Genomic DNA, 23,296 nt, shown 5'->3' on the forward strand with positions numbered 1-23,296 from the left:
GCAGAGAAAGCAAGTCATAAACCTGTAGGGTCTGCCGCAGGTGGGATTTCAGTGTTTACAGCCACCTCCTTCCCTCCTCCCTGCTTTTGTGCCTGCCACACCAATCAGCCATCAGAGATGTGGCAGAGCAGATGGACCCAGCAGCTCGCAATGGCAGATGAAGGGCCCAGGACACGTTAGCACAGTCACACTGACTAAAAGCTACCCCTGCTCACCCCTCTGCAATCGCTAACACAGACAGGGGGCTTGATCCTGCATGGCTTTCCAGTGCTGCACCTTATCTATCCTCTTTCTTCCTGGAGCCTAAACCAAGTCAATGTGCTGGTGGAGTCGGGTTGGTTGTGCCTCCTCTGCGTGTTTCTTCTTCCCACATGGGGAAGATAAGCTCTTGGCAAAACACTGGGATTGGAGAGGAAAACGCTATTTAAAGGTTAGCGGCCTAAATGGAATTAAAGACAAGTGCCCTGAGGCTTTTTAGCCATTAGGTAGATATTAGAATTAAACACTTGATATAGATAAGCCAGTCAAGACTCAGCTTCTGTCTTTGAAAGCATCACAATGTTTAATAGTTCAGTCTTAACAAGAATCAAAGCCTGAAAAAGCCCCAAATTCTAAGTCAAGACCAATAAATATCTCTTTTAGATGTGAATTTCTAATCTCAGTCAAAGGAAACATTGTCCCAGCCATGACTTCTTCACTCATAAATGCATCTTAAAATGTCAAATACAGTTTGGGCTGAGTATACTCTTCAGTAAACCAAATGAAACATACCACTTTCCTACAACATGATTGGATAGGTATACACATCTCATTTCAAAATGAGATGGTCTGATTCAGCTGATGACAAACAGAGCAAATTAATCACCTTCAATTTTTGCTAGATAACCCCCCCATCCTACACAGTGTCAGAGGTAGTGCTTTAATGTCCATAACACTGCATTCCCCAACAGAAAACCCTTCCATCAAAACTTCCCCATGGATATTGAGCTGTAATGCTGGAGAAACCTTCCACCTCCTTCATGGTAATGGGTGATGCCTCCCAGTGTGGATACCAGTGTTTGCTGGGAGCACTGCAATTTCATCCTTAAGCTGTCTGCATGCTCTTGGCAGGCAGCTACTGTGTCTGCATCAATACAGCTGCTATCTGATTAATCAAATCCCTCATTATTGTTTCCAAAGGAAAAGCATGCTTCCCTTCTTTCATTTCCTGGAAAAAAAAACTGAACTATTCCCTGATTCCCAAACCTAGCATGGAGTTGTTTCTAAGTAACTATTCTATTTGGAGTTCTGATTCTGCTTTAGTACAGAATAAGGGGCGTTTTGGGATGCTGGAGATCTCCATCTCCTTCGCTAAGGCTACATCCCGCATGACCGCTTGTTTCCCCCATCCTACTCTCATTTAGGACTATCTGAAGAGCAAGTGTTGGGTCCCATCTCAGATATTCCCCTCTCAAGAGTCACACTTGGGCTGGTGTGGCCAACCATCATCAGCTGCATCACATTCCCTCGGGGAGATGGAGCCATGCCAGTCCTTCCAAGAGGAAGACGGAAGGTTAGATGAGGATATTAACAATGACTACCTTGTAATTAGCTGCAGCACCATTACACATACAAAATACTGGGTTTGAGGGGGCTGCACAGCTGCCTCACAGGAAGCCTTGTACCAGAGGAGCTTACATGCCCAGCTCCAATGCACTGTGCTTTGAAATACTTTAAAACAGAGGATAAGGAAGCCTCAGTGTTATAAAGGAGCACTGATAACACATCATTCCAACAACTTCTGACTTCACACAGACACTTCATACCGTTCACCCACAAGACAACATGTTGAAGGCAGCTTCTCAGCACAGGTCATATGCTGAATGGGAGGCACATTCCATCCCATAAACATTTAAGCTACCAGGAATTAACTTATCAGAGGCCATGAGGGCCCTTTGGTCTGCCAGTGCCTCCTCCAAACAGACAGGCAGTGGGAGTGGGTTTGTTGGTATGCACCAAGCATTTCAGGCATGAATCCCAGCCTTGTCCCAACGTACCTCAGTACGTGGGCACAGCCATCCAGCATGGAGAAAACCTCACAAACCATCTCCATGCTCCCGGAACGTGGGCAGTGCTTGGATTCAAAACAGAGGCAGCACCACCAGCGATAACATTAGTATGACAAATCTGATCACTGCACTACTGAAACTTGCTAAAAAGCCCATGAGGGCTGGAGGAATGGTTTCATTTCTGTGGCATGCTTTTCACAAGCTAAATTGGTTCCTACACAGGTCTTTCACCTGTGAAAGTCCATAAGCCTGCTGCATCCCTGCCTTTGCACAGATATATAGTTGTGTGACAGTCTGAATGCATGAGAAGATGAGCTTATCAAAATCCTATAGCTTGTCATAGGTACAGTGCAGAATCAGAATCATGGAATGATTCTGGGTTGGAAGGGACCTTAAAGCTCACCCAGTCCCAATCCCCTGCCACGGGCAGGGACACTTTCCACTAGAGCAGCTTGCTCCAAGCCCCTGTGTCCAACCTGGCCTTGAACACTGCCAGGGATGGGGCAGCCACAGCTTCTCTGTGCACCCTGTGCCAGCGCCTTGGGTACTGGCCACAGGGTGCCAAACAAGCCACCATTTAAGAGGACTTCTATTATATTCAGCTCTCAGTCCTTCACTCACTCCATCTCCAGCCACTGGAGGACATTGGTCCAGAGCAGGCTCCTGAGCAGGTCCCACATTTCGAAGTTGTACCAGCCATACAGCCAAGTGAAATCAGTCCTTAGCGGTCCCCATCTCCTAACATCAGCTCACCTTCAGGCAACAGAAGTAAAAATAGCACCAACCGTGACAGAAAGCTGTGGCAAAACTTCCAGGATCAAGTCCCTAATCCTGGTGTGGAGCCTGAGAGGCTTTGAGCATAACTTGGGATAGCCCTGAACCCCCTGCAACTCCAACCTAAGTCTTTCACTCCTACAACTACTCAGGTACAAACATTAGCACTGAAGAAGAGAATACATCAGTGGCCAGTAAAGTTGTGCTGCCCTTGGACATGCAAATGCATTAGAGCAGGAATGCCAGCCCTTGGTGTTTTTTGGAGTTCTTTGCCTTTCACAGCCACTTATAAAGACCAAGAATGTCATTCACATCAAAACTAACAGAGGTTTTGAAACACTTCACATGGTCCAAGGTCTGCCAAGTCTTTAATCAACACAACGCTTATGGGAACCAATATTCTCCTCCATCCCATCACAAAGCGCAAATACTCACAGGAAGTCTAAAGGCAAGACTTGACTTTAAAATCCTTCTCTTTTCATGGAAAAGATTTAACACAGAGCCAAGAAACCTCAAAAGGAACTGTCCAGGAAGAGTTTTCCTTTTTTCCCCTGTGAAAAAACAAACAAACTGATTTTTCAGTAAAAGTCCTTTTCTGCAAGACTCTTGAAGAAAACTCCCACCATCTCTACTCAAAATATGGTAATACGTAGACACAAGACTGGCAAGTTTCAAGAACACGTATCAAGACAGTGTTGTAGCCATGGTGCAACTGATCCCCCATCTGCATGACCCCCCATCTGTTCATGATGCAGCTGCACCGACATGCACCATGTCATCGTGGGCCTGCAAGCTCTTCAGGCCATCTTGCTTTCAACATCTCCAACAAGCACTGGTGATGATTCATGTTTTCATCACCTGCACAGTAAGCTCAAGAAGCAACTGAGCTCGAGATGCAATGCGTTCCCAAACAAGTCACTTTGGGACCTACCCTCTCAGCCTTTCTTCCATGTTTCACCTCAAGTCCCATTTAATAGCAAAGTGAGACTTGGTTGGCTTTTTCTAAGCCTTTTTGAGAGCAGAAAATCCCCTAATAAGGATTTTGGCCTGCAATTATTTGAGAAGCTAAATGTCTTTGTTAAGGGGTATAAGGATTTCCCTGCCTGTGACAGGAGGGTTGGAACTACGTGATCTTAAGGTCCTTTCTGACCCTAACAAGGCCATGGTCTAGCTCATCTTATCCTATCAGCAGTGCCCAAGTAAGCAATAGGAGTTGTTTCATTACCTACACCTATTTCCTAACATCTACTCTGCGCTTGATAGCTTCCTGGATGCCTCTGGCCATACCCTCCCCTTGCTCTTAAGGGAATTCCAACCTAGTTGTTAGGTCTTAAGGAGTGGTTATATAGTTAATGCTTTATGCAGCACACACTTCAATACATCTATGCTTCTCCATTACTATCTCCCTTATGCTCTTCACCTCAGCCCAAGTGTCGACAGATTTCATACCTAACTAAGCACAGAGGGGCAATATCTGAGTCAGAACACTTGTGAATAGACAAATAATGCATGCAGCCAGCAGAGGCTTTTTAATCTGATACGGCTCCTGTCCCAAGAGCACACCTCAACTGTACCACTTGACCAGTATCAGCTCCTAAGCCAATATTTATTCCCTGAAACTATGCATACTATTTGACCATCTTATGTTCAGTCTGCTCGCATTTTTCAGATGGAGAATAGTTGTTCACAGCAAAAAGACTACTTAAAGCAAAAATATAGCAAAAAAAAAAAAAGAAAGAAACGGTGACATACAGTGTCTGCTCACAAAAATGACAACTCCCATTGTCAGCCCTGCTTGGGTTCATTTCAAGTTGTTGTTTTAGACAGCTCCAGCTATCTTGTGCCCAAACGAAATCAGAACAATCACAGCCAATGTTAGCGCATCCCTCCGCTCCCCCCCCCAGCCTTCCAATACAGTCGCTGGCAAAGCCAAAGCTTGATGCTTAAGGGCTGCAGCGTGCTTGCCTTTTTAACTTGATGGACGTCGGGAAGCTGTAACCTTGCCAGAACGCAGATTCATTCGTTATTAACACAGCCCATATTTAGCCATGTGTGTGTCTGAAGCGAAAAGCACATACTTTCGTCTTAACAAAGCCTCATCTCTGCCCAGCCGACTCCCCCGGGACCGCTGGATCCCATTCTGCTTGGCCAAATAAGGTAAAGCAAGAATCTGAACCATGCAAACCTGGCCTGAAATCACCCACAGCTTTGAGGAGCTATTCTGGGACTTGTTAACTTGGTGTTAAACATCAGAGGGTGCTGCGGGGCCTTCTTTTGATTACTTTTCCCTGGATACTGGACTTCCAATAAGACATCTCAGAACACAAGAGAGGATTAAGAAGCGTCTCTCCAATAGGACCAACTATCAGGCACTTAGAGGAGAAAGGATGGGATGCATATTATGTGCCTACATGTGAAACATCTTTGCAAAGGCTTCCTAACGAAGAACTCAGACTCAATTTTCCTCGCCCACAAATACATTACACCTTTTGTCCCCCAGCACTCTATGCCTCATGACTTGCCACATCTGAGAAGCAAGCAGATGGTTCATGGGAACTCAGAGATCCCCATTATTAATGTCCAAGCATCTAGGACACGGAAAAAGCAAGCAGCTTCCCAGCATTCCAGCTGCAGTATGTGTACACGGGAGTCATTTAGCTTTACATACAGCAAGTTCAAGTAAACCACCACGAAGACAATGAATACGTGGACCAAATCTTCGTTCAATGGCAAGAGGAAAGCACAGATTCTTTCAAGGAGCTGGAAGTAAAAGCAAAACCTCAGAAAATAAATCAAGTTTTTGCTATTTGTTGTAACTCAACGAGGAGTTACGAGCAGTGATTAGGCACTGCGGGACTGAGAAGCAAGTCTTGGCTTTCCCTTAGATGGGAAGGTATTGTCATACCGTGAAGGATTTTCTTTTCTTGCTCATCATCAGTGTAGTTTTCCATAAAGTGATTTTAATGCTGACTCAAAACCTCAGCTGCCTATTGATTTTTGTGGACGCACTGCACCAGTGGAGCTAATGCAGCACCCTACTTCCTACTGTCATGCAGATACTGGGGAAACACCCTTGTAGCCATGCAGAACAAGGAGAGAGAAGGAGCAATTATTCACTTCCAAAACCCCATGTTCTACAGGAGATTAGTACTTGAAACTGTTCACGTGCTAACTAATCCCTTATCACAGTAGCAGCACTCAGCCTACTTGCCCAAAGTAAAGGTGAAAGAGCAGCTTTAAAGGTTCTCTTTCCCAAGAAATGATTCAAAAGGAAATTCAACAAAGTGGAAAACCAACAAGTGACAAAGACATACCTTTTGCCACATAGCAAACAAGATAGCAGGGACAATAGGTCAGGCTTAGCCTCAGTCTTTGAGTTCAGACTCCCAGACTGCAGACCTCATCATACTGGTCTGCATTTGAAGCCAAGACTGTGGCCTACAGCAAAGAACCAAACAGCTACACTGATGCAGAAGGGCCATCCAGGTTTCCATCAAAAGACTCAAGAGAAAGCTCTAATCCAGATACATGCATGTGTGTCACATTGATGAATCTGGATATATTAACATGAGGGGAATTTGGAAGCTCTTCCACTATGGGCAAATGACATTGCGGACCGTGTGGGCTCACTTGCAGGAGTTCTGTTAGCCACACCAGCACGAGAGCTTTGGAGTAGGTAAAAACAACTGGATTTTATGTATTTTTCTTTGTTTTATTGTCAAAATTGTGACAACAGAGAAAGGCCTCGATCTGAACACTGCCTGATTTTGGGGTCTTCCTCAGCCAAAACACAGCTCCCAGTTTGAAGACTGTAATGCTTTCAAGGTGAAAGCTACTATAATAACTTTAATAAAGCTACAAGCCTGAAGAGTTGGAGGGCTCAGAGTTAACTTGGAGCAGATTCCAGCACTATTCCACTCAGTGCAGAATTAGGAAACAGACACAGGAATGCCCCCCATCTAGTCCTGCACGATGCAGATATCCCCTTCCTTCCAAGCTGGTGCTGGGTATGAAGCACCAGGTCCCCAGAACAAGAGAGGCAGGTTCCTTTCAGGCCCTCTCCCTGATTGTAAGAGCTTTGGGTCTTGGCCTGCTGCTCTCTTACCCAGCAGGACCACAGCATGCCAAATTGGCCAGGACCCAACTCTCCTGCCCATGGCCAGACACCATGGCTGGGCTGACCTGCAAAGAGCAGGGCTCCATAGGGAGTCCTGAAAGCTACACCTCTGCCAGCTGGATGATGGCCAAGGCAGCTCCCTCCCCAAGCCAAAGCAAGGCTCTGACTGCAGCTTGAAACTAAATGCAGAGCTATAGAAGCTTCCTCTTGCTTTTCCCACAAGGTGTTAAACCCAAACAAGGTCCTGTAAAGCTCTTCAGATCACAGCTGGGGGTAAAATCTGTATCTTTGCCTCTAACATAATGGAGCTCATGGGCAGAAATAAGGTTGAGCTCATAATTTTGTTCAGGTTTCAACTCACAGCAAACCAAAGCCAGGAGAACTGAGGTGCTGGAAAGCTTTAGGCACACTCATCTCTTATTCTGGAAGCTTTTCTTGTGCTTGGGTTTGCTTTTTGGATTCATCTATTTTTGTAAACCGAGTCAAGCTGAAGAAGACAACGATGCCATAAATGAGGTCATACAACAACCAGTAATTGTTTCCCTGTTTAGTCTAACTCAGAATTAAGGAAATAAAAGATTAGGCCATGTGGAAATACAGACTCTATAAACAGACTTGGGAGACAGGGAGAGAGAAAGTGGATTGGATTTACCTGGTTATCACATCAGGTTCCAGGTACAGGACACAGCTGACCAAGGTTACCAGCAGAACTGGGCTTTACACCAAGCATAACCATGAGCTGCTGTTCTGGAAACAGGCTTGAAGGGGGAGCAGGGAGGGTGCCCTGGGTTCAGCAGTAGCAGTCATTTTTCTCCTCCTTAGTAGCTGGTGCAGTGCTGTGGTTTTGACTTTCAGCCTGGGAACAGCATTGATAACACCGATGGTTTTAGTTGCTGCTCAGTCATGTTTACTCTGACCAAGGACTTTGTGAGTCTCATGCTCTGCCAGGGAGGAGGGGAAGCCGGGAGGAAGCAGAGACAGGACACCTGACCCAAACTGACCAAAGAGGTATTCCATACCACAGCACGTCATGGCCAGGATGTAGAACTGGGGGAAGTTACCTGGAAGGGTTAGATCACTGCTCGGGTCGAGCTGGGTATCGGTCGGTGGGTGTTGAGCAGTTGTATTCTCTTCCCTTGTTATTTCCCTTATTATAATTGTTGGTGTTAGCAGCAGTGATCTGTGTTATACCTTAGTTACTGTTATTATCTCAACCTGTGGGAGTTGCATTCTTCCGATTCTCCTCCCCATCCCTCCAGGAGCAGGAGGAGAAAGGGCAGGAGTGAGCGAGGGCTGCGTGGTTCTGAGTTACAGCTGGGCTTAAACCACAACAGAGGGGGAAAGCATTCGGGCAAGGGGCAACAAAAATACCTCCCATCTGGACCCTCACCAGGTACGTGCCCACAGGATGTCCACAGAAAACTGCCAAGCCCGGTTATTTGACTTCCATTTCTCATGCTATATAATCACATGCAAAAACCCACATGAAAACAGAACCAAACTGAAATGCGCACCAAACCCCCCCAAAACAACCAAACCAAACAATGCTAGTCCTGCTAGCTGGAGCCAGTGGAATTAAATAGGTCTTTGTGTACGTTTCCTATCTGTGTACTTCAATATGGTGCAGAACAAAAGGCAGCTTTGTGCTTAATATCTCCTATAAATCCTGTTCTCTTCATCAGGATGAAGAACTGGAACGAGGACACATTTCTCAAGTGCTGTACTGGAACCAGAGCTCCACACACACTTAGAAGTTCAGGATGTGCTTATATGAGAGGCTTGGGATGTAGATTAACAAACCCAACGATTTCTATACTTGCCATATTCAGGCAGGCTCATGCTCTGTGTGCTTGGCCAGCCCTTGGACCACAGCGTCCAAGTGCAAGTCTTAAGTTACCCAGTCAAAATAAACAGACTTAGGGTTTGGCTTCATGAACTGTCCAGGCTGAACTTCAGCTGGCTTTGCTCGAAGCCCACTTCCATTCCTTACTGCTCTCCAGGCTCAGCCCTCACTCACAGGGCTTGTGCTCCTCTCCCTTCACACAATCAGCCTCCTTCGCTCATGCACTGGGAGTTTTCAGTGAGTGGCCTGGGGAACTTCCCCACTTCCCATCTTCCCAAGCAGCCCATCACAGCAGCAAAGCATCTGAAAGAACACTATCCCTCCATAGTTTCCTATCCATCCTTCACAAAGCAGCAACATGGAGAAAGGAATCAATCCAGAGAAAGTAACACTTAACCAAGAGGTATCAACAACAGCAAAGAAAGAAAAGCAGAGAAACAGGACAAAATAAACCTTGACACACCACACCCCCCCCCAAACCCATATCTAAAAGACTGCTTTGTTTCATTTATGAAAGCATGTTTCTGGAAAAGAGACTTCCAGCTTTGCCCCTGGAGTACATAATGGCCAAGCCTCTCTGTTTGGACCCAAGTGTACTCTGGCTCAGGGGTTCTCCCAGCTGGGGAATAAAGAGCTGGCAGGCTGGAGACTACACTGCTGTTGAGGTTGGGAATTCGAAGCTCTATGACAAGGGACAACACAGAGAAGAGCTGAGGACTGAAGAGGTTTGCTGGTCCTTGAAGTTTGGGAAGCAGTACTGCAGCCTGCAGTCGTGCTCCTTCTAGGCAGCACACAAGCATGCTTCGGTTAGTGGAGCTTCCCAGATGAACTGCAGTCACATACATGCTGGTTTATAGGCAGAGGAAATCCTCCTTTCATGGTTTCCATCCTCCCACTCCCTAGAAGTCTTCATCTTCCCAGTTGACCCAAGCATCAAATAACTTCATTGTGTGGTTACATTCCCAAAGAGAAGCAGGCAGGGGTGGGGAGTCCATGGTGGTCACCTTTTCTTTTCCCTGCCACTCAGTTGCAAGCTATTCCAACAAGACAAATTACTTGGAATTCACAGCAATATTTACAAGAAAAAGCTGTTAAAAAAATCAAAATAAGTACTTTCACATTCGACTGCAAAGATTAAGGAATGTGGCTCTTTGCTGGTCACCTGAATCTGTTTTACAAAGACATCTGAAAGGCATTTTATCAGCTGCAGAGCAGTATTTACTTATGCAACTGTTCTAATGGCTTTGGAATGTGCACCATGGTTGCTGGAACAGCTTGCTCCTGAGTGAAGTAATACGGGCCCATAGGACATGTCACTTTTAGACAGCATTTATTCTTCGTTCTCAAGGTGAACAGCGTGAAATAAAACCAAATAACTGAATGAAGACCTCAAGTGATGACTTCTGCAGAGTTGCCCTTCATGATTACAGGAGCATCAACTCATCAGCAAACTAAGTCAGTGCCACAACTGAAATACTCAAAGATCAGTTATTTGGGTACTAAACTTTCAGCTCAAGATTGCATGGGTGAAAACTTATTCCTGGTGCCCACTAAATCAGTGTTGGAGTCAGTATCTAGGATGGAAGGAGCATGCCCTAGCCGCATTTAAGCCTTACCATGAGTTTGCAGCCTTGCACTCTCTCAGTAGTTCAGCAGTGGAGTTATGGGTAGATCAAGGATTGCCTTCATCTTCTCAATCAGAAGCATAACTCTGGTTTGTGTTGCACATGCCCAGGCTCAGCTACTCAGCCTACTAAAGGATAAGAAACCCAAAGAAGAAACAAACACAAACCCAACATTAGTAACAGCTCTATCTGCCTTTAGGACAACACAATCCCAAACACCGAGTCACAGCCTGGAAGGTGCAGTGGTTTGAATGGCACTTTGTGTAACAAAATCCTAGATAATAATTGTTATTTTACATGGTGATGTATAAAACGTGGAAAATAAAGAAGTGAAGCCCTATGGATCCTCTTGGCACATATGCCAAAATAGCCCAGCCAGTCCCATTGACCTAGGGCAAGTGTTATTAAACTGACTTATAAACATCAAATGCTTTAAGCTGGTTTTACAGGAGGTGAGAGTCAAGCCCCCTGTGCTAAGCCCGAGTTCACAAAATCCTTGGGAAAAGCAGCTTCTGCCAAAGCCAGGCCACGCTTGAGGATGAATGGCACTGGTGGCTGTTCAGAGCCCATGGGCCTGGCCATGATGGCCCTTCTGCAGTACTTAGCTGTCCAACACAAAGTGCTTTAGCTGGTGTGGTAGCAACCTTGAGGTATCTTCAGCAGGAAGCATCACACATGCATCAAAGCCTGTACTTCCTGCAGGCACAAGGGCTGTGGCTTTTTAAGAGCATGGTATTTGCTAAAAGGGCAGGTAGGCTGCGTATGCATTCAGGAGAAAGCAGATCTTGGAGAAGAGAGAGGCAGGGCTAGAGGCTCACCTCATTTCTGACTCATCCAACAAGAAAGCTTCTCGAGTTTTCTACGTGACATCCCACTCGGGTCTCTACTCTGTGAGGACAGGGCTCTGTCTGCAGTTCCCTCTGTACCTCCTCTCCAGATTGAGCAACACAGGCAGCCCTCAGCATCCTCAGGCAGCTGCTGCACCTTTCCCCTCCTGCTGTCAATCACAGCCTGCCTCTCCAAGCCACAGCGGCAGCTACACACTCCGCTCCTGCTCTCCTATCACCAGGACAAGGGTAGAAGCCTCCCGATTTTCTGCTTTCCCCTGCCTTACCTCAACCATCCCACAGTTAACATCTCCTTTTGTCTTTCTCCTTTACAAGGGCTGGTTTGTTTTCTCATTGGAAAGCTGGTTTTGGCCCTTAAGGCAGCCTGGACCTCTCTCCCTCTTTTCTCCTGCTGTGAAGAGACCTGACCTGGAGGAGAGTGCTTTGAGGCTGCAGAAGAGATCTCCCCACATGACCTTTTTAATCCTTGGCCTCCATTGCTTCAGTCAACACCACAAGTGCCTTCTAGTATGATAATCACCATTTGTTGCTTAGGAATTAAACATTGACTAAACACATCATTCTGCATAGGCCATTGAACTGGAAGAATGTTTAGTGAGCTCAGCAGCTAAAGCTTTATTAACCATCTCTTGGTGACCTTCTCCTTGAGCATGGCAAAGGCAAGGCTTGGGCTCAATCTCAAACCCTTTCCAAGTGCTCCTTTTCGATCTTTAAAAGCATTGTGGGTTACAACACCCCCACAAAGAAAAGCCTGCCAGCACAGAGATGCTAACTTATTCATCCCGCCGCGGTGTAAAGTTCGCAGTTCTACACTTCATGCCATGCCCATTCCCTCCAAGTGAGTTTAGCACCAGCCACAGCGTTGATCTACTACTGCTCCTTCTGCCACAGCAGTGAGTTTAAGTGCTGTGCTCAAGGTTAAAGAGAGATTATTTCCCTTCCTTCAGCATGCCTGCAATGTTTAACAGGGCTCTAGAGCACAGGTCAACTAGGTGTGTTGAAACGACAGCTAGCAGGCAGTACAGCAAATTGAGTTTGACAAACAGCAGCAAACCCAGCAGGGTAACAGGAGTCCTAAATATCCCTGGGGAAAGAAAGATGCCTCCTCTCTAAGCATCAAAACCAGGGTAAAATGCATCACAATTACGTTCTGAATAGAAATCCACAGGGAAGTCTGCTAAGGTACCAGCTTCTCCCTCTTAGGCACTGAAAACAAGCAGGGAGAAAACTGACAGAAGGATTCCTTGCATTCTCTGAATTCTCTTCTTCTTTTGATGCACACAGAAGAGAAAAGCACAGGAGACAAGAGCCCACTTTCCCCTCAGACTCAGTGCTAACGTATCCTGCTCCCATCAGATCAGGAGGGGAAACTTTGATGGGTGTTAGGTGGCCTTTTGTGGTTATTATCCAAGAGAAAACACTAAGAACAGCTCCACCACATCACTGGAACTGGATTCCACCCCATTTGGTGGCATCTTGCCAATGCTAATAATTTAGGAGGGTGGTTAAGTGCTTTTGAAACTAAAAGGCAGCTTTCAACACTGGTCCTAGACCAGCCAGCTCTGGGGAAAGCAGTCAGTCTGAGCCCTGTCTCAGCCTGGAGCCAGAAAGCCATACCTGATGTAGTGAAGCTCTCTTGGGGTACACAACTACATGCCAGCTGCTTGTGAGCTAGGGAAATGCCACCACCAGCATTAAGGATGAGACTCACTGGGCAAAGCACATGTGTGCTGAGCAATGGGAAACCAGCAAGACAGATGAGAGAGGTCTGAGCATGGGCTTGAGACTGCTCACAGAGGACACAGGCTGCTTGCCTTCCTTCTCCTGTCCCACCACATACTGGAATCCTCAAGAGGAGGAGGTGTGGTGCCCTGCAATGTTAGAGATGGGATCTCAAAGCACACAGCCGAGCCTAACTCTGACCCTGAGGTTCCACATTCCCCAGGGAGGTGCGTAACGTTCCTGCCTGCAGGAAGAACCAGGTTGGAGATGCACCCCAGCACTTTGCAGAGGGCATTCTTCAGTCCCTACGTGGGAGGTGGGTTTCGGTCTGCTTAGCCTAGAGCCCATGTCAGCCTACATACTGGAGTCCTCAGTGCTGTAGCTGGAACATTCCTCAGGCTTTAAGGAATGCAGTGCAACACAGCTGTGATCCAGGCAGGCATGATCATCACCAGTGTCATTTTCAGCATAGTAGAAGGCAGTCACAGTGTTCTTCTACACAAACATAACAATAACACAGGGGTTTTCAGCTTGATATTGTCAAAGCCTTTTTGGCAAAGCTTAAGGCCCACAAGGAAAACCTCACCTCTTGGTTCCACAGGCACAAAGGAGGCGTGAAGACCACTGAAGCCATCCAGGCCCAAGCAAAGCAAGATGCCTGGACAGGGCAGCTGCATGCACATCTCTAACAGTAACACAACACATGGTAGACATCTGGATCACTACAGTGGTGAACCTCTGGATCTACCAACCTGTGCCCCTTGAGAGGCAGGGCGAACAGCAGTACCTACACGTTAAATATTACATTTCAGTGGGCATAAGGACAGTAAAAAGGGTTTTCCTCAGTTTTTCCAAAGCCACCCTAACCAACAACTTTCAGTCAGTGGAGCAGGAAGAGAAGGATTTCAAGCTGACTGCTCATTAGCCATGTACAGAAGCACAGGCATCTAGTGGGAGCTCCAGCATCCTCCAGAGGCTTGATTTTCATCTCGTTTACCCCACTCTCTACTCAAAGCCCTGCTGTAACAGCTTCTACAGCCTCTGCTGCTCCAGGAGTCACAGCAGAGTAACAAAGCAGAGAACAAATTCACTGGCCAACTATTTCACTTTGGGGTAAACTGAGTTTTACTCTAAGCATGATCTTGAGAAGCTACTTCCCTGGCGCATGTTATTAACAGTGCCTGCGTTATCCTTTAGCCTTGGAGGGGGAACAAACCTAGCCCCAAGACAGGAGGAAGGAACTAAATGCAGAAAGGAAATTAAGCTACTTAAATGTTCTTGTTCTTGGCAGTAAATGCATGAAGGAAAGATGGTAATCATTGAGTTCATTGCCATAAACAAGCCATGTTTTAGTAGTCTCGCTTTCAGTAATTATTTCCAGGAGATAGAAAGTAGCCATCTGAAACTGCAATCCCCCCTTGTGCACAAAATCCAGGTGGCACAAAGATGGCACTGCCAAATCCCCTTCCAAATGCAGTATTATGAAAATGAACAATTACCTGGTAGGACTTACTAGGATCCCCTAAATTACCCATTTGCTAGTGTAAACTATCCTTGTTTTTCCTGTGTGGACCTATTTCAGGAAGCAAAAAACCCCAGTTGTGGATTCATTCTGAATCTTAAAGCCTAGAAGGATACACCTGGTTTCAAGTGTTATTGTCAGCATTGTGCATGGCCCCGCAATGCACACATCCAGCATGCAAGGGTTAAACAGTCTTGAGAAATACCCGCTCATGGCTCTATCACCATGTTTGTGATGTGCAAAGGAGACAACCTCGTCATACAGCTTGTGTCCTTCATCCTCAGACAATCCTGTCACTAAGGCTAGTCTTCAAGACAGATCGATGGAGGGCCAGGAGGGGATTATCTTTGTGATACACTTTAGGCAATGGCTAAAGCACATTTTTCCAGCAACAACAGCTATCGCAGGGAATGAACTGACTGCTTCTAATGCTTCCAATCATTCCCCCAAAACAAAAAAGGCAAAATCAGATAAAAATGGTCATCATTTCAGGCTGAAATAGGAGTGATTGTTACTTTCCCAGAAGAAATGCCTGGCACATTGCATTTTATTTGCTGCCAGTGTCATCTTTCAAAGGACGCAATCAAGTCCAATTCAGCCCTTCTGTAAACATGGAACTGCACTGAACAGATCAGATAAACTTTGTACTGGACGCGATTTAAAGAGCAAACTTGGTGTAATAATTTGTTCTGCCTTAAAAAAAAGAGCCCCAAACCAAAAGAGCTTTATTTTCTGTTCCAAAGGGCAAGTTGCAGCACCATCTCTACTGCATACCTTCCCTCCTCCCTTTGCACTGCTCCAGCCCCTCTTTGAAGAGGGTTTGTGTTTCTTTCTTGCATTAGTGATTTTAGGTTTTGCAGTTCCCAGTTAGGGGAAAACCAGGAATACCAAAACCCAACCCTGTGCTCAGGTGGTATCAACAAGAGAAGTGAACACTGAGTTAGAGAAAGCTAAAGAAGAGTATTTTTACCATCTTTAATTCTCCTTTACACAGACCTCAACCAACCTGTGTTTTTCTCCACCCAGTCTGCCAGATGATGACTTTGATGCAGGCATGAACATCCCCTCAGGCAGTCTTTTATTCCCCTTTTCTTATGGTGTATATGCAAGAAGCAACACGATAGAACACAACTCGGCTCGCAGTTTCTTCTGTACATTGCGTTCCCAAGTTTCCAACTTAAGAGGAATTGGTCTTGGGAGTTACAAAAATACCTGAAGTGCCAAGGGGCTGTTTGCAGTACAAAGTGAAGTGCTGGAGGATGTGGCTGCGCCTCTGCTGAGCAACCAAAACACCATCAAAGCTTCCTCATGATAAGAGAGATGAAACACCAAAGGCATCTACAACTCTGATCAAACACAGAAACCAAAGCATGGAATACCATATAGGCTTTGCACGCACCAAGGTTTTAAGCCATGCAAGTGAAACCTGCAAGTCTTCATGTGAAGACCACTCATTGCTGTGCAGCTCCTGAGTCACCAGAACTCTTCCAAAGGTTCACCCAGCAGCTAAGGAGTCTGCCTTCATTACAAAGGGACAGTCTGTGCTGATGTTGTATGCAGCTACCAGCTAGCTGCCTTAACACACTAGTGCCTAAGGTGCTGCCAGCCACCTTCTTTCTTCCACCAAGCAGCTGCTCACTACAGCTACCGCAGCACAAAAGCATCCCTGTATCAATTCTGCTTCCCAATTAGAAGCCAAGCTAAGCAACTGCACCTTGCAAGCAAGGTTGTTGTATTTTTAACTACTGAAAACACAATGATCAAAAGCAGACAGGAGCAGCATTCACCTCTTTGAAGTACTACCTAATTCACACCTGTACGCAAGTTCAGCCCATACGTAACTACGCTGAAAGCCTTTTAATTCACAAATTTGGCCATTTAAACAGCTCTACCAGAGGCATGCGCTCACTGGTTCCTGAAAGGAACGGTACCTACTCAAAGGCCAGATTTTTTGCTGGACCTGCAGACATAACCCTTTAAGATCTGACAGCAGCTTCTTCCTCAAGCAGACCCTGCATCATCCCGCAGTTCTTCCCCCAAGGTATAGTTATTTCTATTGCAGATAAGAGATATGAGAAAGGATGCAAAACCAACTGTTTTCTACTCTAAGCAACCTTTGCTTCTAATTTAAAGCAGACCTCTAAACTGAGGGAAAGTTGATTTTAAGCGTGATTATTTGAACAGCTTACCTGTGCAGCAAGTTACCTGTTAATGATCCTGGTCACTCTTTGGGTCTTGTCCAGAAGATTCCACTTAGTCTCCAGTTCAGGCGGTGGCACTGCTATCAGCCGAGCAGAGCAGAAGCAAGCATCAAACTCTGGATCCCTGAGTAGAACAGCTGGACTCACTAACTAGCAGCAGTTAAAATCCACTTGGTTTCTTCTTCCAGCATTTGCTCACCTGAGAACTTGACAAACTGACCCCATTTACTGGGATTTATATTGGAGACAGGCTTTTTGTTCAAAGAGTTTTCTAGTCTAATACAAGCAACTGCTGTGTCACATCAGAAGAAACGGTGACATTACCATTACTCAGCTCCAGAGCCTGCCGGTTTTCTGCTCACCTTCCAGATACACATAGAACGAGAGCAGTTGGCAGCATACACCAGGTTTCAAACTGGTTTTCCTTCAGAGAGCAGAGAAAAGGTTATCCTCCACAGCTAAAAACCCGCACACAGGTTCAGCAGTATCTCCTAAGAGGCAAACACCAAGCCCCATGCAATTCAGGAATGATTCTGTTTGAACAGCTAATCACAGGTTTGTGGCAACAGCGAAACTCAGTATAAAGGGCATGCATAAATTTGTTGCAATACATGTGTCTAGTTATGGCAGTCTCATACACTTCATACAAGTTATCTACTTTGTGCATATATATGCACATTCATACACATGTGCCCTTGTCCAGCATTGCTAAAGGGCAGAGAGGCTGAAAAGAACATGTATTAAATCACCCCCTAGAGAAGCAGCATGATGAAATTATGCTCGCTCTTGCACCCACGTCCCCTCTAAGGGGATATGATTCCTGGTCTGGGGAAACACTCTCTGGGGCAGGGAAGGGAGAGAAAGTACCACTGCTACTGCAAACAATTTAACCATGAACATTTTCACACACTGGCCAGCTTATGCTGTTCACATTTCACTTATGCTACACAGATATATATTCTGTAGAAGTTAGTGGCAGACTCCCTGTCCACAGCACATTTCAGACCCATTACTATAACCATTGGCTAGCTATTTATGTGAGTCACTGTTAGTCTAGTCTGGCTTGTAAACACTTCCCCCAAGGTCTGAGACAACATGTAGGCACAACAGTGATTACACTCTGAACTGCCAACCCTACCTTTAGAGGTTCCAAAAAGTAAAGTAAAAGCCACAGTAAACCAAAATCTATCAGTTACCAGTGTCTGCAAACACCCAGTACTTCCACATTCTCCAGACAGGCAAGCTGAAAGTAACCAAAAAGGAAGGTCTCCATTATCTGATCAGGTTACAAGCATCCAACATTAGCCCACCCTCTGGGAATCATGATCAATATCTTATTTCCTGATCAGGTGTTACCATTGAGCTTCATCACCTATATTAAAGCAGTAGAGGCTGCACAAAAATTGGACTTGGGTTTCAAGACACAGCTAGGTCGCTGCACTGGCACGCTTCTATCCCAGCGTGCTCGGGCTGAGATGCAACTGTGCATGCATGAGAACACTATCAGTTTCCTGACTTTGCACTACTACTTCCACAGAAGTTCTCAGCACATCCTTAAAATAGACATGTTGTCCACGAGTGCATCAAGATGTGGAACCTCAAAAAACAACCTTCACTGACACCATTATGCATCAGGAAAGTAACTGAGCTCCACTGATGTTAATTGACTCACAATGTGATCATCACGTATCAAAACAGTCAGCAGTACAGAACATGCAGAAAAGATGATTCAGTCAAGTTGTACTTTTATTTTCAGGATTAAAAACCCCAATGATATGAGGCAGAGTAAAGCAGAAAGAAACAGATGTCAACCCCAAAGTTTATCTGCAGTTCAGATGCGGCATCCTCATTGCACAAAACTGAATTGGACAGATGGGTGAAGCACAAAACCACCACAACAAATTGAGAACTGGTAGCTCTCCTCCAACTGGCTCCCTCTGCCCCCTTACACAGTATAAATAACACAAATAAAATCCAGCTGCAAAATACATGACATGGGAAAAAGTCCAAGAACCATCAATTAATTTTATATAGGATGAGATTAAGAATATGCTGCAGTTCAGGTTAAGTGCAATACAGAAGTTATCACAGTTCTAACAAAGGTAAGGGAAGTACTGTTTCAGTGAACAAAACATCATACATATTCAGGAATATAAAATATAATCAGATTCAAGCAAACGCTTCTGAAGCTGACATTCCAGTCCCTACAATTCAAAGTTAAAGCTTGTTTACATGATAAGACTTGTAGAGAAATAAATACACTTACAGAAGTACACGCACTTCAAGACAGACATACTGAATTCGCAGGGCTGATTCTGATCTTTTTAATACTGATTTTACAACGTAAACCAAACAGCTAATAGGGTTCTCATTGAAAGGTATGACTAAGTAAATCACTAGACTCTCACTACAGCCAGCCCAACGTACATGTCCTTAGCATAAAATGTATTTGCTCTTCAGCATACGCTCTGGCTCTTCTACCCATCTGTTGAGTCAAAAAACAAGCCTGGAATAAGAATTTGTCAGACAAAAGGAAAAAAAGCCTCCTTTTCACTGCTTGTAAGGACTACATCTTGACTGATCTCATTTTGAATGGCGTATAGGGTCACTTCCGTTCCTCACATTACACAATTTCTCTGTGCTTAAGCAACGACTGAAAGCCTACCTGAAGTTTTGCCCCTAAACAGTGGTCCTTCTAACCAAAGAATTTATATATTAGGGATTGGTAATGATATGCTCAACTCTACATGAAAGTTTTACTAAAACTGCATGGGGACTTCGTATCAAGTAGTATATATTCAAGTAAATCTCACATGCTCTGTCAGACTTCTAAGGGTAGCCCAACTTGAAATCAAAATGGCAACAATCCTCTACCTACAGAAGTCCTAAACCCTGTCTGCTAGCTGATACAGCAATGAATTCTGACACTGAGACAGGTACACAAAGAAAACATTTCCAAAGGCTAAGTCAGATGAGAACAACAGATAAGCATCTTGGCAGATGCACTGCATCTGTCTGAGCCAAACTCCCTGCTCAGAAGTGCTTCTCCAGCTTTACAGCACAGGTGCTTTCTGAACTCCAACGTATTAACTCAGTACCAACATGGAAAACAGCACTTGTTAGGAGCAAAGATACCATTTTCCCATTATTCCTTTCTTCTCCAAAGAAGCCTGTTGAGGAGAATAAGGGCCTTTTTGCACTCAGCAATGCTGCTCTGAAGATTCCAAGCCTGATACCTCTCACTGACCTGGAAACTTGCCTTGCCAGCGTTGTCTTCAGCGGGATCCTCACTACTACAGCACACATGTTGGCTTCCCTTCAGTTCCCAAGATAAAACTAGACAGCAGGAAACTGTCCTTTGTTCTCAGAATACCAGCTCCACAGTTGTTAAATACGTTAGGACAGCAGTTCCCAAGTAAGGAGCTGAGAGATTGTGAGTCTGCAACAATCTAGTACTAATTCCTCTTGGTTTTCCCCTACAAGCACACAATAAGATACTAAAAACTCACACATGCTTTCCAACAGTCTTCTCTGCACTGCTTCCCATCATGGATATAATACAGAGGTCTACTGCACCTCAAGTATGCCCTTGAACTGTACATGGCAGGAATTAGCACCAGAACAAGCATACCACCAACGGATGCTGAATATAAATCCATATTCAGCAATTGCACATTAGAGAGAAACAGTCAAACAATGCATAAGTAACCTGAATTCTGTAATAATAAACTATACAAGTAATTATTCAAGAACAAGCAATTCAAGTAAGAACTTAGTCTCAAGTAGCTACTAGTTTCCTAGCTTTTCTTCTCACAGCACCTGCGGACTGATCAAGTCCTCAGAACAATTCTTCTGGGGCATTTTTCCACCTAGAGTGTTTAACATTAAACTGTACTGCTTTAGGAACATACAAGCAAGACTAAAACACCATATTCAATAGATGCAGGTCGACATCAACAACAAGGAACCTCCAGCCTCCTCCTGCATTCATGCCAATCTTAATTTTCCTCAAGTTCACACACGCATGGCATTGCAGGTTGTTAGTTGCTTTATGCTTGACTCTGCTACAGCCCACTCTGAGGCCAGACTCCAAGGCAGTATCTCCGTGCAAGCTGCAGCCACTTCCACTCACCTGCCAGACCTGCTCCAATCTGCTGCCCAAAACCTAGCTAAACACTGCCACACCTTCAATGTGGGCACTGGATGCAAACTAATGCCCTGCTTCCTTGATCCTCCCTTCCTGCCCAGCTCACCTTTTATGTTTATAATAGCAGAAAACAGAGTCCACAGCCCAAAGTCCAATTCTAGACGAGCTCCATTGTGCTAAGTGTGAGCACCACAAATATCCAGATTCCCTATGTCACAGATTATACAGGTAGCTTTGTTACAGGCTATAAAGCATAACAGAAGAAAGGTAGTTCATACTGCTTAGGATGGTTTAGGACTACCCTAAACCCAATTATAAACAAGAACATTAATGTTGCCCAGAGTTGTGCCAGGATATAGCGTGCGGATGGCAATTGTGCTTGCCAATTGCTCAAGTCACTGCTGAGGCTGTCAGGTTGCTCACAGACCTAACACCATAACTGCTCTGAAATGACACACAAGCTTCTTCAGAGAGGACAAGCTTACTGAAATGTGTTGGGCTTGGAATTCTTTTCTCCTCACTTAATACTAAGGCTATTTACCATTTCTTGTCCTTCTGCTAACCCTCTAACACCTAGCATGCCTTGGGCCTAATACAAGAGGCAAGAACTAACAGCAAACACATGAGAAACTTCTGAGTTTGCACTTAAAAATATCTAGCCAAAGCCCTGAGTTACAACCATCACGTCTCTATTCAGATAAATACAACAGAAGATCTAACACCACTGTCATCACTGTGCACGCACAATATAAATATCGGTTAAGCCTGATAAATCTCTTTTGAGGTAGATATATACAGTACAAAATAAGTTAAAGGTTGAATACAAACATCATACTCACTTCACCTCCTTGCCTTGTCCTCCAGCTCTGCAGGAAACCTTGCAAACACATTATTTCTGCCTTATCAGCATTCAAGCCACGTTTTCCCAAGTTCTAAGGGCTAAGACAACTTGCAGCTAAAAGACCACTGAAACCAAACCCATACATTTAACACCATCACAGAGTTTCAGTTAGGACCATGAGAAAAACAGGTGAACACTAAATTCATCTAAGGAAAATCCAGCTATTTTAAATAATTTTGCAAGCAAACCAGTGCTGTTCAAAACAGGTTCCAACACTTTGATCCATGAGAGAAAAGCAACAAACCCAAACCTTCTGCTGGGGTTTTCAAAGGCAGTTTTAAACTGGAAGTTTGAGCTTCAGTTCCCAAAACCTCATTTTCATTACTTGCCCCCTGTCACTGAAACAGAAGAAGAAAGGAGAAAGACTGCTTGAGAGACAGACACTCCCTCCCAACTCCTTTAGTAAAAGGATTCAGTTTAAAGAATTCATGGAACTCTAATGAAAACCATGCGACGAACAGATAAATCAGATTACAGTCTGCTCAGAACTCATGGTTCACATGGGAGGTTGGAGAACTTGTAGATAATCTTATCCTGAGATCAGGGTTTGTGACAAGCAGGGAGGTACTGGGTTTTTTCTGTGTTGTCAGACCATGATGGCAGATACAACAGCAAAATAAATCTGGAGATACACTCTTCCTTTGAAGCAAACACCTATAAAGACAATCCATCCCATTGCAGATTAATACAAATTCATAATCACTCAGTAATTAATGCACCAACAACTGCTTTAGGAAGGTGACTGAGCAGAGAAGCATCTGCTCATCAGTCACTTGTATGTTTGTTGTTTTCTTTTAAACCCAAGATAAATCAGACAGTGGGACTGCTATTAGCTAGTCAATTAAATGCTGATAAGTACAACACATGACCACACAGGCTCAAGCACACAGTCATGTTTCGTTGTGACTCATCACAAAACGAGTATGACTACAAAAGAAGCAGCACTGATGCCTGCCTGTGCTTGCGTGACTTACTTTGTCACAAGTGGCTACAGGTTGGGAAGATTTCTCCCCCATGGCTGTAGCTCTAATGACAAGCACAACTTTTGGGGTCCCTTTCAGAATTCACTGTCCCATCGCAAGTCAGAGATAAATACTAGGAGTTTTGAGCAGTCCCTGTCAGCACCAATTCTCTGCATACCAAGCGAACTCCCACTTAGCCCATCTCCTTCTAGAGGAAGGTTGTCTGGGCAAGAGACTTCCCCCAGTGAAAACTCGATGGATAGCAAAATACAAATCAAATGACCAGCAAGCAAACGAGAAAGGTTGAGCTGCAGTTCCTCAAATGTTTCAACAGGAATTCAGACTTGACAGTTATAATCCTCAAAAAGTGAGGACTGAAATGTTCTTCACAATAATGCCAAAATAAACACACTTAAACATAGTTGCAATAAATACCATTAAAGTATTGGAAAAAAATGAAGAGGTCCAGAAGGATTTAGATCCTGTAGAGGCAGAGCATGCCAAAGCCTTTGCCTCTCAGGCCCAACAGACAGGGTATTCACACAGTATAACAGCTTCCCCTTAACAATGGCAATGCTGTTCCTTC

The 23,296-nt window shown here is 44.8% G+C and overlaps 1 protein-coding gene across 4 annotated transcripts in view; it reads right to left on the reverse strand.

Annotated features, from left to right (window-relative positions):
* The window catches only part of PHLDB2 (pleckstrin homology like domain family B member 2), a 116,409-nt gene extending 99,199 nt beyond the window's left edge, over positions 1-17,210 (reverse strand). For 2 of the 4 annotated variants that reach the window (XM_061454365.1, XM_061454364.1), the window contains exon 1: positions 17,063-17,208. The gene's annotated coding sequence lies outside the window, so the exon portion shown is untranslated. Of the gene's footprint in view, positions 1-17,062 lie in introns of all 4 variants that reach the window. The other 2 variants (XM_061454362.1, XM_061454366.1) reach the window with 2 other exon arrangements.
* Positions 17,211-23,296: the final 6,086 nt, after the last annotated feature.

This window comes from Pezoporus flaviventris, unplaced genomic scaffold (assembly GCF_033815535.1).
Source record: "Pezoporus flaviventris isolate CSIRO_AGI_PZ_B2104156 unplaced genomic scaffold, CSIRO_AGI_Pfla_v1 ptg000015l, whole genome shotgun sequence".
NCBI lineage: Eukaryota > Metazoa > Chordata > Aves > Psittaciformes > Psittacidae > Pezoporus > Pezoporus flaviventris.